We start from the raw sequence: 8019 nt of genomic DNA on the forward strand, positions 1-8019 counted from the left end.
CAAAACATGCCAAGGATCCAGTTTAAAGTGATAAATCACCACTCAGCCCTAATGTCAAAAATCAACATAGGGTTGGCAGATCGGGCCGCGGCGACGGGCCATTATGGGTGCGATTAGTCAATTTGTGCCACCCCTGAACAGTGGGCAAATAATTGATTGAGTCAAACGACGTTACGGGGTAACGATTGCATATGTTACACACTGTGGGCGACACTAGATAGTAACATTTTTTTTTAAGTGTAATCAATAAAGCAACAACATTTTTTTTTCTTGTTGTAATAAAAAAACCGGGCAAGTGCGAGTCGGACTCGCGCACGAAGGGTTCCGTACCATAATGCAAAAAAAAAATCAAAAAAAAAACGGTCACCCATCCAAGTACTGACCACTCCCGACGTTGCTTAACTTTGGTCAAAAATCACGTTTGTTGTATGGGAGCCCCATTTAAAACTTTATTTTATTCTGTTTTTAGTATTTGTTGTCATAGCGGCAACAGAAATACATCATCTGTGAAAATTTCAACTGTCTAGCTATCACGGTTCGTGAGATACAGCCTGGTGACAGACGGACGGACGGACGGACGGACGGACGGACGGACGGACAGCGAAGTCTTAGTAATAGGGTGCCGTTTTACCCTTTGGGTACGGAACCCTAAAAACGTTATATGTATTTTAAAATATTAAAAATGATATAAGTACAAAACTAATATTTAAGCCCTCGTCACTCGCTGGTGGAAAATTATTAAGTACCTACGAAAAGTTCTCTGTTTCTGTCTTCAATTATGTGGTAAAATTACCTTATACTATACGAGTATTGGCTACGACGCGGTCGATGCGAAACGCCTACGCCGTTGCGCATTGTACACAATGAAATATTATAAGTAGGTACTTCAATAACTCGTACATACTTAATTCGAAATTAAATACAACGACAAATTATTAGAAAAAATATAAATTCCATAGCACAGCTTGTAAAATAAATGCAAAAGTATTTAAAAGTAATTACTTTTCTTTAAGATACTACAGAGAGTAGGTAGCACCTACAAAATAAATACCTCAAATAAATATGTCATAAAGCAATAACAAGTAATATAAACAAAAATAAATAAAGCCTTAAAGTAAATACTTATTATAAATTAAAATTATAAACAACATAAAATTACAACTAAAATTATAAATAAATGTTGGTTGCTGTCGTCTTAATTTTATATTTTAAATGACGGATGCCGAAAATACAATAACCATCAACAAAACTGACAAGTTAGCAAAAAAAGTAAACAAGTTCACCAGAAATAAAACAGTACGAACGCACGATGATTTAATACAGTCCGCATATTTTTTAAATACGAGTTCGTTCCGACCCTCCAGCGCCCCACGAAATCAATGCAATCAAAAAATTGCCCAAACAGTAACAGATAGCATTAGTCTGAGGGGCACATGTGCACAGTGGGCCATATGGGCGATATAGCGGTCATAATTACCAGTATCTCCCATACATGGGAAAAACACAGTAACTTTGTACGTAACTTATAGGGTGATACTACTTTTTGAAATCAAGCGCAGTATGGCATTATGATAGCGAATTTCTTTGTAATTCTGTCTGCAGTTGGCCCGTGAAATTGTAAATAAGATTAATATGGTGATGACGTGATTTTTATTATAGGACGGTTTCGGTAAGGAATATGAATATTTTTATTTAATATTTGGCATAGTTTTTGATATTTTATATAATTCATTGCTTCTATAAAATGCATTGTTTGTCCTTCTCGAAAACCTTTTACTTATAGAGTAAATCATACCGACCACAAGTCTCCATCGTATTAAATAAGTATACAATTTTTTAAATGGACATTCCATGAAAGCACAGAATTTAGAAAAAAAAAAAAAATAGTTTTACGTTGATCTAGGAATAAAATAAGAGGGAAAAAAAAGCACGCCTATAACGAATATATATTAGGTACGTTATTGGTGGAAGCGTTTTTAGAAATCATACTGAAAAAAAATGTTATTGGTTTATGATTTTGGTTTTTGGTTATTTTGCTATAATCATAATACCTACTACAATGTGTTGAACAAACTATTTTATGTTGTTGGACGTTACCCTATTTCCCGAACCCAGTAAAACGAAGCTGTAACCACATCATCGTGTAAAGAAACGCACCAGTTCCCCATCGCATCTCTTACAAAATACCCCCGATCGACAAGTAGCCATCTTATTTCAAAATGTCGTAAATCAGTATGGAACTCATAGGGAGTTACGACCTTTTGTCTGTAACATGGATGTAAGCTTCGGTCCACACGCATTGACAACATGTTGTGCATTTCTGCGGATAATCCGGCCGGGGACACTTGAGCGTCTGTTGAGTAGGGTGACCAAGCGGTGATTCGATTATTTGAAATTCGTTACAGAATAACCAACTATCGGATAGGTACAACAATATATAAGGTGTTACTTTAGTAGTTGCAGATATTTTAACAGATGATAGTACTCGGTTGCTGGAGTATATTTAAGTACGAAACATCGTAAAAGCTATAATGTTTCATACATGTACCTATACAAGTTTTGTAGCGAAACATTCTGCTATTACATATTATTATCGCATTTAGTCATGTGTGTATGTGAAAATGGTTCACAAAACTGGCAATTTCTACGGACGCTTTTTTCCTTTTTAAATCGATAGTTCTCGTGATTTTGAGTACAAATAACTTCTGAGTTTTTTAAAGTTAATATGTACTTGTAGTATATTACACTTTTTTTTAATGCACAAATATCTCAAAAAAATCAAGAAAAATATAAATATTAAATGAAAATATAAACTTGCCACAAATAAAAAAACATGAAAACTATTTTTTAAAGAATATCCGCAAAATATTAAAGCAGTGGACACCCCAGCTAAATCTGGTACAAGCGCTCCTCCGAGACCGGGGTTCAGTCCACACTTGTCTCGATTGCGCAGACCCCGACCCGCTGTGCGTGGACCCTCGTGTTATGGGCCCGAAACTTTAATTGAATCTCGATTTAACTAACTATGGATTAACTTTAAGAATGATTTAGGAAAGTAGTTTTTTTTGCGGCGTTCACTGGACCGACGAAATTTATTATTTCGCAAAAAATGTGTCAAAGAAGATATAGCACAAAACAGTATTTTATGGGGTGGTATAATATGTATCTATTAGTACCTGGCCGTTTTTAGAACTTGATCGCCATTACTGGCTTACCTAGCAATGTACAAGTTGCAGAACATTCTCAAAAATTCAGTAACATTCTATGAAATTTCCGGAAACTTACACGAGAATTTAAATTAAATTTCAACATTCCCTATGAGAATTATCAAAAAATGTACTATTACTATTATTTTAATAAACTCGTAAATAAGACACAGTTAAAAAAAAAAAAAACTGTCAACCTTCTGTCTGTCACTTTGCACAGCGATATTTTTGGCTTATTTTTCAAATTATACATGGCTCTAGATGCCTAAAACTGCTTTTATTTTATCAAAAAACACCAGATTACTGTGCAATAGTGTGGGCAGGCCCAGTACTGAACAAATAATAACATATCTTTTTGTTTCAGACGTTGTGGTCTTGCACGGCTACGTCGTGTCGCCCTGACGGCCGATGTCAACGTCTACAACGAACTATATATTGTATTTCTAGTGAATCTTGTTATTTTATCTTTAAGTTTTTTGTGCGTTAATTACTGCTGTGTAGTTCGGGTAAGTGGATGCATGCCGCAACTCAATCAGGCGATGGCACGCCATATCCAAATTTTAATTGTGTACAATGCGATAACTCTTTTAAAACGCAGAGAGGCCTCAATATTCATATTTCCAAAAAACACCGTCTTTGTATCAGCCAAAATGACGCCGGTCTAAATTTAGGCCCATCCCTTTTGACCACCCCCCTTTCTGACCATCCAAATTCTATCCCTTTCCATTTACACCTTAGCAAACTTAAAAATAATGTGCCCGTTATTAAAAGAGTTCCGCGCGGCGCCAGGATCACAGTCGCTAAACACCTTTCAGGCCTACTTACAAAATGTGTGGAAAATAATCAAATTGATGATTGGCATAATCTTTTCCTTTTCTCATTCAAAACCCTTCATGCCAAGAAGGATAAGACAATTTCTTTAACACAAAAAATCAAAAACAATTGCGTTTCGAATACAACTCCACACATTTCTCGACCTTCTGGATGTAGCTCATCCACTTTCAATAGAACTAAATTAATTGAAAGCAAAATTAGCGACGGCGATCTTAAAGGTGCCGCTCGTCTTCTTTTCACAAACGACGTGCTATCGCCAGATACTCCCGATACCCTCTCGGCCTTACGATCTAAACATCCCCCGGCTCCTTCAGTACCACACTCGTTTGCCCCACCTACAGCTGACCAGGCCTGCCTCCAAATCGAAGGCAAAGACGTTATTGACGCCATATTTTTTTTTATTTATTTTATTTTTTTTATTTTTTTAAGCAGAAAATTAGATTTTAAAATTAAACTAATATCCATCGGCCCCAAACTAGGCGCAGCCTGTATCTCGGGAACCGGAAAAATAGATTTTACTGAGAGATTTTAACAAAACTGAATATGATGGCCGTTTTTTGAATGAGAAATATCTATTATAAAATTAATTTAAGTACAAAAAATGCATGCAGGAATATATAATTTAAGGAGTGACTTGTGTGTGTGTGTGTGTGTGCGTGTAGGTGTGTGTGTGTGTGTATACGCTACCTAAGAATGAATAATTTCTTCTGTCTGATCGTAAGACTGTGAAAGAAGCCATTTCTTAGTTTTCGATTTTAATACAGAGCAAGAGAAGTCATCAAAGTTACATAATTTGGAAACCCTATTGTAGACTATGGGGTGTAGGAAGAATGGAAAGCGTTTGGCATTTTCTTTCAAAGCCGGTTCGGCGGCCGGCCTGGATGGGATCTCGCCCCAACATTTGAAAGATCTTATTTCTCATTCCGTGGGCGACGCAGGTGAGCAGCTTGTCTGTTCCCTTACTAAATTAATAAATTTTATGTTTTCAGGCAAAATTAACACTAATATCGTCCCGATTCTATACGGGGCAAACCTGATCGCCCTAACCAAAAAGGACGGAGGGGTGAGACCCATTGCGGTGGGGTCAACTTTACGACGTCTGGCTTCAAAAATTGCGGTTAGACACATTAGATCAAAATTACAATCCCTTTTTGAACCAATACAGCTAGGTTTCGGCACGAAAGGTGGGTGCGAGGCAGCCGTCCATGCCCTAAGGACCTACCTTTCACTCGATGATTGCGAAATTGTTGTCAAAATTGACGTTAAAAATGCTTTTAATTCGGTTAGTAGAGACACCTTGCTGACAGAAGTTAAGGACAAAATTCCGGAACTATACAATTACCTTTTCTTTTGCTATTCAGACTCATCTAAATTAATGTACAAGTCACATGAATTATCTTCCGAGGTTGGCTGTCAGCAGGGTGACCCTCTCGGGCCAGCAATTTTTAGTTTGGCTATAAATCCAATTATCAAAAATTTAAAATCAAAATTCAATGTGTGGTACTTAGATGACGGAACCCTAGGAGGTGACGTGAATACTGTACTCTCTGATTTGTCTTTTATTAAGAGTAGTTTCGAAAATATTGGTTTAGAGCTGAATTTCAGCAAATGCGAACTCTTTATTCAAAAATCTTCTTGTACTTTGACCAACTTACAACCCAAATTTGACGATCTGACTCCCAATATCAAATCAGTAGACAAGTATTCTCTTTGCCTCCTGGGTTCTCCTATATTCGAAGAATCTTTTCCCGATTATATTTCTAACTCCATAACTAAATTCAAAAGTCACACGGATCGCTTACTCGAAATTAGCCCTCATTATGCTCTTGTGATTCTTAAATTCTGCCTTTTTGTCCCTAAATTTACGTATGTGCTCCGCTGTTGTCCTTTCTGGAAACATCAAAATTTATTGTCGCCCATAGATGATTTGATCAAAATTAGTTTAGAGACGATTCTAAACATTCAGCTAAGTGAGCCTTCCTGGTCTCAAGCGTCCCTCCCCATTCGGTTTGGAGGTTTAGGAATTCGCAAAATTTCCAGTGTGGCTTCCCCAGCCTTTTTGGCGTCCACTCATAGCACGTCTGGTCTCATAGGAAATATCTTAAGGGCTTTGCCCACAAACTGTGAGATTGCGGGCTTTGAGGACGCCAAAAATGCTTTTAAAATTGATTGCCCAGGCAAACAATTTCCAGACAACCCAAATTCACAAAGGAGTTGGGATAATGTTTACTGTGATTTAACTTACAATACTCTCCTAAACAACTGTACAGGTCCAGACCGCGCGAGGCTTTTGGCGGTCGGAGCCCGGGAAGCCGGTTACTGGCTACATGCCCATCCTTCGCCCAATACTGGTACTTTCTTGGATCCGGCCTCCCTTAGACTGGCGACTGGTTTGCGACTCGGGGTTTCGGTGTGTACGCCACACATATGCCCTTGTGGCACGGACGTGGACCGACTGGGACACCACGGATTATCTTGTCAAAAAAGTGCAGGCCGTTTTTCGAGACATGCGTCGCTTAATGACATAGTCCGTCGGTCTCTTGCCACCATCAATGTGCCTGCTCTTCTTGAGCCGACTGGCATTATCAGAGATGATGGCAAGAGGCCCGATGGAGTGTCCTTAGTTCCTTGGAGCTTGGGACGGATGTTGGTGTGGGATGCTACCTGCGTAGACACACTGGCACCGTCCCACCTCCAACGGACTACTGTAAAAGCGGGCGGAGCGGCGGAAAGCGCCGAAATTCTAAAACGTAACAAATATAAGAGCCTCGGTAGAGAGTACCATTTTGTACCATTTGGTGTTGAAACTCTAGGTCCATGGGGTCCCAGCGCGCATAAGTTGTTCGCAGAAATCGCGAAGCGTCTGGTTGACGTAACTGGTGACCGAAGAGCTGGCGGCTACCTCGCACAACGTATCAGCATTGCGATACAGCGAGGAAATGCCGCCAGCATCCTTGGTACAATGCCTCAAGGGCCTATTTTAGATTTAAGCTAGTTATTAATTTCGTTTAGTAGTACCACTGTATATATATTGTATGTAAATAAATGTTTTAAGAGACACAGTTAAAATAATTGATAACGGCGGTGTCCATGCAGCGACTTCCTGAATAATTTTTATGGTTCGTAAAATTTAAGTTCTGAGAACATTCCGTATGGAAAATTTCTCAACTTTGAAACTTCTCCTTGGTGCATTGCTAGGCTTACCTTATTTTCAGGCATTTGAACCCTTCTTCTGCAGCATATGAAGAAAAGTAATGCTTAATATTAGGTCCGGTTTGCCCGCGAATATTTGACGCACTGCCTCTGTACCCAGTGTAAATTTAATTCGATAGCGTGACGTGACGTACGCATTTGCGTTAAGTGTCATTTTGTATGAGATTTTGAGTTTCCAAAACGTCCCGCTTGGCGCGCTGTTCAAAATCCCATACAAAAATAGACATAACGCAAAAGCGAATGCTCGTCACTCTATGGAATGAAATATACACTAGGGTTTACAATTTGAAAATGTGAACCTAAATAGTAACGTCAACGGCGTCGGTTATAAGAATATAATATATTTAACTATAGGAAAGTCGATTCCACGCGCACTAGGGTGTTGCTTATTTCGTCGAAATTGAAATTTTCTATGTCTCACCCCCTTAAATTGTTCTCTTTCACTAAAAAACAAATGTGGAATTATTTCAGAATTTTTAATTTCGTTTTAGGGGTCACTACCGAATTTAGAAAATTTGGATCCTTCATACATGATGTTTTTTTTTATTATTATTATATTTATTTTTTAGTGAAACAGTGAGTCAATGTATATGGAAGCTATTTATATGTAATTCAATACTAGGTATAGTTAATATATATTTTTAAATAATTTTTATTCCTGTTTTAGGAGTGCGCACTGCAGAATCAATCGCATAATAAGCTTTAAAAAAATAGTGGTATTATTTTATGTTAAACTGCACATCCCTCTCCCCACACTGACCCATTG

The sequence above is a fragment of the Cydia splendana genome, chromosome 17 (genome assembly GCF_910591565.1).
Source record: "Cydia splendana chromosome 17, ilCydSple1.2, whole genome shotgun sequence".
Classification (NCBI taxonomy): Eukaryota; Metazoa; Arthropoda; class Insecta; order Lepidoptera; family Tortricidae; genus Cydia; species Cydia splendana.